General features: G+C 49.3%; 1 long non-coding RNA gene across 1 annotated transcript; it reads left to right on the forward strand.

Moving 5' to 3' along the window:
• The first annotated feature begins 2,320 nt into the window (after nucleotides 1-2,320).
• On the forward strand, nucleotides 2,321-7,350 carry LOC142244339 (uncharacterized). The gene is made up of 3 exons (XR_012724513.1): nucleotides 2,321-2,694; nucleotides 4,995-5,126; nucleotides 7,161-7,350. It is a non-coding gene; the product is annotated as an uncharacterized LOC142244339 (long non-coding RNA).
• The last annotated feature ends 1,569 nt before the right edge of the window (nucleotides 7,351-8,919 follow it).

Consider the following 8,919-nt stretch of genomic DNA (forward strand, 5'->3'; position numbering starts at 1 on the left):
GTCACACAACGCAATGCAACGGATGCCGCTCAACGCAAGTGTGAAACTAGCCTTAGCCCCCGACATCCTGTCTTCAGTGAGGTGTTTTGTCTGATAGGATACACAGTGTAATAAGAACACGACTTTGTCCAGACAGAATTGCAGCTTCTCCTTTGAGGCAATGCAGACGTTGTGTGCTAAGAACTGCAGCAATGTAATCAAGTCATGTCAGGCTTCTTCCAAGGAATCTGGTAACAAGAGGATGTCATCAACATACTGGAGGAGAGTGACATTAAGGTGGGTCACTCTCCAGGGTTCTTCTGCAGTAGCCATGACTTGACTGAACATGGAAGGGCTGTTCTGAGCAACCTGAGACATCACAGTCTGTGTATTGCTGGCCCTCATGTGTGAAGGCAAAAAACTACTGTCTGACAGTATGTAATGGTACACTGAAGAAAGCATTGGTCAAGTCGATTACTGTGAACCAGGAGGATGTAGGTGGGATAGATGACAGGAAGGTGTGAGAATTAGGCACAATTGTCGTGTCGTAGCTTCATTAACTGCACGGATGACTTGCAAGATTCTGAACTTAGGCAGTTCCCCCTTCTTCGTGTTCTTCTTAACCAGGAACAATGGGGTATTGCAAGGTGATTTGGTGAAGATGACTGCTCCATTCTTGAGATATTGTGCTAATTGATGGGAAATGACAGCAGATTGTTGAATGGATAGTGGGTATTGGGATTTGTGGGGAAGTAGGGCTCCTGGTTTGAGTTTTACTTCTACTTGCTGAACTAGGAGTTTTCCAATATCCTCGGGCCCTTGAGACTATAAGGTGTAAGGAACCTGTGCGAGCCATATGGCATCCGTGGGCTTTACATCATTTTCAGATATACAAAAAAGACCAAACACTTGTGAGACCTCATAAGACTGCTTAAGTATGGGCTTTCGGAGACCTGAGTGACATCAAACAAACTCCCATAAATATTTTATGCAAGATAATAAAACCTCAGGAAAAGACCTGATCATGACAAACATTAAATACATCACATGATTTACAGAAAGGAAAAGGGTTAATTTAGTTTATTTATCATACAAGACATAAAAGGCTAGTAGATAACCTGATTAGACCCTTCTAAACAAAAGCCCTGCTTAGGCTATTAAAAATGGAGGGCGGTGTAGTGGTTAACGATACTGCCCCAGACTGTGCAGCAAGGGGTTAATCCTGCTGCTGTTGTAATTGTCAGCCTCATCCACATCCCTGGATCCTGCTCTCCCTGGGGAGGAGGGGACTCCTCCCAGCTCCTCCTTAGAGTTTGAGCCCCATTATATCACGTGCCCCTTTCCTATATATAGGGAGTCGGGGGTGGAGTTTCCCCCTCTTCCCCTGGGGGTTTCCAGGATCCGGCAGCAGCTCGTGCCTCTGCCCGGTGGAAGCAGGAGAAAACCCGATGGACCCACAGATCATTGAGACGCTGCGGGCCCATGCGCGGCAGGAAGGTGAGGGATGACTGGCCCGTTTATTTGCGGAGCTCAGCTGTCCTCAGTCACAGTTAGGGAATGCATTGCCAAGCTCTGCAGTGCCTGCTGGGGAAATGTCTTTTCCCCCGGGTGCTGTACCGTGAGGCCGCCGCTCGTCCCGACACTCCCGCCCCCCTAACAGATTCAGCCCGTCTGCACACCCGGTCTCTGTCTCCGGAGGCCGCAGCAGCAGAGCGCGGACTTTGGCCACGCCCACTTCCCCTCCAGTTCTCTCACGTGAGTCAGCGTTCTTCCCAGCGCAGCCATCTTACCCCCTTCGGTCGGATCCCCAGGCGTGCTCTGCTCCACGTGTGTGCTCTGTTCCTTCCCTGTCCCTGCTTCCAGCTGCTGCAGCAGGCTCTAATACACTCCCCTGGAGTGTCGCTCCCTCAGCCCCCCTCCCTGCTGTTTCCACAGCACAGTTTATGTCACCTCCCCCCACCTCCTCTACAGCCCCCATACAACGGCAGTGTTACATTAACCCCTTATATTCTGCCATGGGCAATAATAACACCTCTGCCTCCTCTTCTGGAGAGGCTTCAGGCTCTGTGTCTGCTGAACAGCCTGTAGCCCTGACCCAAGGGCCACAAATAGTACCCCCCTCCAACCCTAACCCCCCTCTTGTGCTGCATACCACTCCTGGTCAGCAGAGTTCACAATTAACCCTTGATGGCCAAGCTGTAGCTGCATTCAGTTTACCACCTAACTTGACCCCCCAGTTGCTGCAGCTTCCCCCTGCTTCACATGTTAATCCACAATTTCTTATGCCTAATGTCCAAATCATCGCAGACCCCAGGGGTCCCGCTTATGTCCTATCTAGTGATCAGTCCCGCCCCCACTCTGCGTCGCGTCGGTCGGATCGGCATAGTCATCGCCGCTCGCCGGATCACAGGAGGCGCTCGAGGCATTCGCCACGGAATTCCTCCCGTTCGCGCAGAAGCCGGCGTTCACGCTCGTCGGGTAGAAGTCGCCGTTCCAGGTCCTCCAGGTGGCGCTCTCCCTCTACGTCATCAGAGGGGTCAAGTGTCTCGAGAACAACTGGGGAGCGTGCACGGACATCAATGGCGCAGCCTGTGGGGACGCAAGGAGCACAGTCTACTACTGAAATGCCCGGGGATGTGAGGGATGCCCCTTCCCACGTCAGCGGTGGTGTATCATCGGCGATTCCCCCAGGGATGGCATCCACTTCAACATCTGGTAAGTTCATGGAGGCTTGGGGGGGTTTAGACAGTTCAGCATTACCGCCGGTCCTGAAGGCCTTGGCAGATCATCTGGCTAAGCAGGGTTTGTCAATGCCGTCTCAGTCACCACAACCCCCTCAGGCAAGTATACACAAGGATTCCTTTTTCTGCGGGGTTACCCCGCTAGGTTTGCATGTAGAAGACGTTGTCAAACAAAAAATCTGGGACAACGCTTATATTGATATATGGTCTCTAATTTCTCCTGATCAACATACCGTTGATAAGGAACGCAGGTTTTTCACGGACAGGTCATATGATAGAAAGCCTAGAATAGCAAAAACAATTAATAATTGGTTGCAGGCCTTTTCAGTACTTGGCTGCATTATGGGACAGAAACACCCGGAGCGTTGCTCTGAGATGTTCATTTATCAAGACCTAATCTATAGTTCCTATAAGACTCATGGTGGTTCTGGCTGGTGGCGGTATGATGAGGATTTTCGCCGCCGCCTCGGCCTTCATCCAGAAATCGGCTGGGGAGTAAGGGCGACAGATTCGTGGCTTCGTTTAATGACTATTCAAAAGCAATCGCACCCCTTTCAATCCGCGGCCACTGTGCCGGGATCTTCACAAGGTCCAGGCGCAGTGGCCGTGCGCCGTCCAGGAGCATGCTGGTTGTTTAACAAAGGCCATTGCCGCTTCTTCGGGTTATGTAAATACAAACATAAGTGCTCCGCTTGTGGCGGAGCACATTCAGCCATTAAATGCCCTCGCCCCCCATCAATTACCCTGGGAAAAGCGGGAAACATGATCAAAAAGACCCCGGTGAGGGTATCCGAGATGTCCCCTTGGCTAGACAAGTATCCCAATAAAGTCGCTGCTAGTCAGATCAGGTTTGGTTTTTCTTTTGGTTTTTTCATACCGTTTAACTTGTCTAAATCCCCCACCTTTGCCAATAACCTTACGTCAGCCAGGAAACACCCAGAGATTTTAAGGGAAAAGGTTTACAAGGAGCTTTCATTAGGAAGGTTTGAGGGCCCATTTACAACTCCTCCTTTTTCCAATTTGCGAGTTTCTCCCCTCGGCCTTGTACCAAAAAAGGAAACTGGAAAATATCGCTTAATACACCACCTTTCTTATCCCCACGGCGAGTCAGTAAATGACGGTATCCCCCCTGAGGATGCCTCGGTATCCTATGCGTCCTTTGACAGTGCAATTGCCCTCATACGCGAGTCTGGTCCATCTGCATTGTTAGCTAAAACTGATATTGAATCGGCTTTCCGATTGTTACCGGTTCACCCAGACTGCTATCACCTGTTAGGTTGTTTCCTGGAAGGTAGCTATTTCTATGATTCCTGCCTACCCATGGGATGCTCTATCTCGTGCCACTATTTCGAACTTTTCAGTTCATTCCTTGAATGGGTAGTCCGTTATGAGACAGGCTCAAAATTCGTCACGCACTATCTGGACGATTTTCTATTCATTGGCTCCAAGGATTCAGATGCCTGTAGAACATTGTTGGACACATTCATAGGTCTAATGGTTAAGTTTGGTGTCCCATTGGCAAAGGATAAGACCGAGGGTCCAACCACTGTCTTGTCTTTTTTGGGCATTGAAATTGACACCACTGCTATGGTCTTTAGGCTACCAGCACAAAAAATTCATACCATGTTGCAATTGATCGAAGGATTTTGTTCAGTCAGGAAGGTTACTCTGCGGCAAATGCAGTCTTTATTGGGATCTTTGGCTTTTGCATGCAGGGTAATCCCAATGGGCAGGGCTTTTTCTAGACGTCTTTCATTGTCTACAAAAATGGCAAAACGCCCAGACCACAGAATCAGGATCACGAAACCCTTGCATTCTGATCTCATGATTTGGTCCCAATTTTTATCAAACTTCAACGGGTCTAATTACATTATGGGCCCTGTAGTATCTAACCAGGAGCTATCACTGGTCACTGACGCATCCCCATCTGGTTTTTCTTCCATTTATGGTAATCAATGGTGTCGTTCCTCCTGGCCTCTTTCTTGGGAAAGCTCCGGCCTTTCTGGTAATGCCCCCTTGTTGGAATTGTTCCCTATTGTGGTGGCCGTTGAGTTGTGGCATGACCATCTAGCTAACCGTAATATTTCTTTCCAATTAGAGAACCCCAGAACGGTCCATTGTATTAACCATCTATCTTCACCATTACTTCCTGTCCTGGCTCTCCTTCGCCACCTTGTGTTACTCTGCATGCAAAACAACATCTGGATTAGAGCACGACATGTTCCTTCTTCCCGGAGTCGTTCAGCATTTTTACTGTCTAACTCTTGTTTGCAGGATTTTGTGAGGCTCGTACCCAATGCCAGCTTGCAGGGTTGCCTGTGCCCTCCATGGCTGTGGGACCTGATAGAGATCAAATGATGGCGTGGATTCGGACTTCTGTTTCCCCTTCGACGTGGCAGCTTTATGGTAAGGCATGGCAGCAGTGGATAATAATTGCAGGTCCTAGGATTAGCAGTTTTGACAGCTCCACCCATACTGAGATTACACTCTGATATTTAATACACCTTTATAATTCGGGTTTTTCGGCCTCCGTAGCTCAGAGGCATTTATCTGGCATTTCATTTCATTTCAGGCTAAGGGGTTGGTCTGACGTTACCAAATCCTTCATTATACGCCAATCCCTTAAGGGTTGGGCCACATCCCGATCGTCTGTTGATAATAGATACCCCATTTCTTATTCAACCCTCATCAGGTTAATTGAAGCCAGCAAGGCGGTCTGTTCGAACCCCTGGGAGGTCTCCCTCTTGTCGTTAGCCTTTAGCCTGGCCTTCTTTGGTGCTCTCCGAGTTAGTGAGCTTGTTCCGTCATCTAGGCACAAGCCCGGCGGCCTTCAATTTAATGACATATTAATAACTGAATCCTTCATCCGTATCCGTATCCGTAGGTCTAAAACTGACCAGTTGGGTAGAGGTACATGGATCAGGTTTTTCCCCGCTCCAGGCCCTGCTTGCCCATTGCGCCTTTTGACTGAATTTTTGGCTATGCGCACAATGGGCTCCCAGCTACTAATTCATGAAGATGGATCTCCCCTCACCAGATACCAATTTACTGTTCTTTTTCGGCGTTGTTTGACTGCGTCTGGATTGTCTCTAAATCACTTTGGTACGCATTCATTCCGTATTGGGGCTGCTACCGAGGCTGCCCGTGCCGGCTTGTCTGATTCTGATATTCAACGTATTGGTCGCTGGCGCTCAGCTTGCTTTGTTAGATATGTGCGCCCTGATTTAATTCAAGACTAATTATCAGTTTACACTCCTTTTTAGGTCCGGCGACGCCTAAAATTTGGATCGTCGGACATTCCTATGTGTTTTGGGCTGCTCAAAGAGCCGGTAATCGTCCGGGTGGCCGTAATCTCGGATTCCACCACTTTGAACTTCTTTGGAGAGGTGTTCGGGGCCTGAGGTGGTCTCAGGTCCTGTCGGAGGTTGTGGATATCAGCAGGCAGTCCTCTGCTCCAACTATTTTAGTTCTTCACGCCGGCGGAAACGATATTGGGAACATTAGGTTGGCAGAATTGCTAACCATGATGCGGTCTGATTTGGATCGGTTTCCGGGGTTTTTCTCTGAACTCCGGATAGTTTGGTCAGAAATCATTCCGAGAGTGGTATGGCAGGGTTCCAGGGATGCGGAGGTGATCGATCGGACCCGGCGCACAGTCAATACCCGTATGTCTCGGTTTATTCGGTATCGCTCAGGTGTGGTGGTTCGCCATAGACAATTGGAGGGTGACAATAGGAGACTTATGATGCCAGACGGAGTCCATTTGACAGATATCGGTCTTGACATATTTTTATCCGGTATCCAGGATGGCCTGGAACAAGCCTTTTTCCTGATGAGTGGGGGTCGGAGCCCAGTTTGAGACTGTTCTCCTTCTTGGCATGTTTAAACAGGAGTTTGGTGGGAGAGCGGAAGTCCACGGTCGTGTGTCTGAGATCCCTTCTCACCTCCGAAGTTGTTTGTTGATGTTTACATTTTATACGGAGTGAAAAATTTTATAAAAAATTTATATATCCAAGTAAAGCTGTGACCGATACCTGCCAAATATTGTGTCTGTGTGTTTTCTGTTGGGATGGGGATGTGTTTTAGAGGGTATAGTGTTGATTCATGTCTGTACAGTCTGGAGGGCGGTGTAGTGGTTAACGATACTGCCCCAGACTGTGCAGCAAGGGGTTAATCCTGCTGCTGTTGTAATTGTCAGCCTCATCCACATCCCTGGATCCTGCTCTCCCTGGGGAGGAGGGGACTCCTCCCAGCTCCTCCTTAGAGTTTGAGCCCCATTATATCACGTGCCCCTTTCCTATATATAGGGAGTCGGGGGTGGGGTTTCCCCCTCTTCCCTTGGGGGTTTCCAGGATCCGGCAGCAGCTCGTCCCTCCCTCCCTCCCTGTTGCTATTCGTTTTCATTGTTTATGACATTATTCTCTTTTCTGTTGTCAACAGTTAATAACATTTTCTCAAGTGAAGTCACAGCGGCATGTTTAAACAGGAGTTTGGTGGGAGAGCGGAAGTCCACGGTCGTGTGTCTGAGATCCCTTCTCACCTCCGAAGTTGTTTGTTGATGTTTACATTTTATACGGAGTGAAAAATTTTATAAAAAATTTATATATCCAAGTAAAGCTGTGACCGATACCTGCCAAATATTGTGTCTGTGTGTTTTCTGTTGGGATGGGGATGTGTTTTAGAGGGTATAGTGTTGATTCATGTCTGTACAGTCTGCTAAAATAAGCGCCCACATATTCCAAATAACTCTCCAAACTTCACATAAATACCCCACACTCTAGGCACACCTGGCCAGAACAGCAAAGGAGAAAGGAAGAGGAGAAAGCCGAGGTATATAAGAATGTAGGTATATATTAGACTGCGTGGGAACCACCATCCCAAAGGCAGTAAGATAATGCAATAAACTCCAGATAGAATTACTCAGCTTCCCTAAGGATAACCTTGAAAGTCGTTATCCAGAGGTATATACAATGTGATAATTCAGGGAGCTGCTTGGAGTAATAATCACTGCTTTAGGTGTAGACACATAACCGCTTCTGATGTTGGAGGACCCTGTATGCTTGTGTCTACACTTAAAGCAGTGATTAGTCCTGCCAGTCGGAGGCACACTATGTCACATGAGATCAGCAGACACAATCCATCCAGTGTGTGTGTAGTTTGGGTGTGTCTACTGTACTGGGATGCGGCTGACAGGCACTTGTACAAGGCACCAGACTTCTAATACAACAGATGCCCATGATTAATGTCTATGCACCACAGGTATTGTGCATACCTTCAATAATGTGTTTGCCCTCCCCTTAACATGTATGCCCCCAGTGATGTCTATGCCCCCTTAAGTAATGTGTATGATCCCCCAGTATTGTGGATGACCCTCCAGTAATTGGTATGCCCCCAGTATCATGTATGCTCCCCCAGTAATGTGTATGCCCTCCAGTATCATGTATGCTCCCCCAGTAATGTGTATGCCCCCCAGTAATTTGTATGGCACCGCAAGTAATGTGTATGTGGCGCCCTGGACAAGCCAGGGGCCACAGGTAACAACATCACCACACCCCACACTCCCTGTAGGCACATCGAGGTCAGACAAAATCCTTGTTGCCCTCCCCAGGAGCTGATGTCCACACCAGGGGGTGGAGCCAGGCAGTTGGTCTCCACCCACCAAGGAGTTCACAGTCCTGGAGGAGGGAAAACACAGGCAGTCTAGTTTGGAGGAGGAAGTGGAAGGAGGTGAAGGAGTAGAGAGGAGAAAAGTGACAGCAAAAGAGCCTGAAGTTAGTCCGGGTGTGTGGCCCGGACAGAACAGCAAGGTTGGCAGACGGTGGTGACCGTCTGCAGGAGTGGCCTATCGGAGTTGCCGTAAGGACCGTGGACGGGCGGTAGCCCGGCGGTACCGGACCGGTACACAAGGAGAAGCCAGCACCATTGGCAGGGGCCTTTCGGATCCCGGCAAGGCTAGGAGTCGCCATGAATTTGCCAAATCCGTTAGTGAAGGGGACCTCCTGGGTTTCCAAACAGTCAAGTCCTGACAGAAGGCAACCGTCCAACCATGAAGGGGAGACACCGCCACCGCCAAGGGCAACCGTCTCCCAGGGCCAGCGCCTGCGGGCAAAAGGGGCTCCTCCGGCCGATATCCAAGTCGGGGAGCGGGTTACCGGTGGGAACCCATCGCTACCAACACTGAACTTAGGTGCAGGGAGAG

This window comes from Anomaloglossus baeobatrachus, chromosome 6, assembly GCF_048569485.1.
Source record: "Anomaloglossus baeobatrachus isolate aAnoBae1 chromosome 6, aAnoBae1.hap1, whole genome shotgun sequence".
Taxonomy (NCBI): Eukaryota; Metazoa; Chordata; class Amphibia; order Anura; family Aromobatidae; genus Anomaloglossus; species Anomaloglossus baeobatrachus.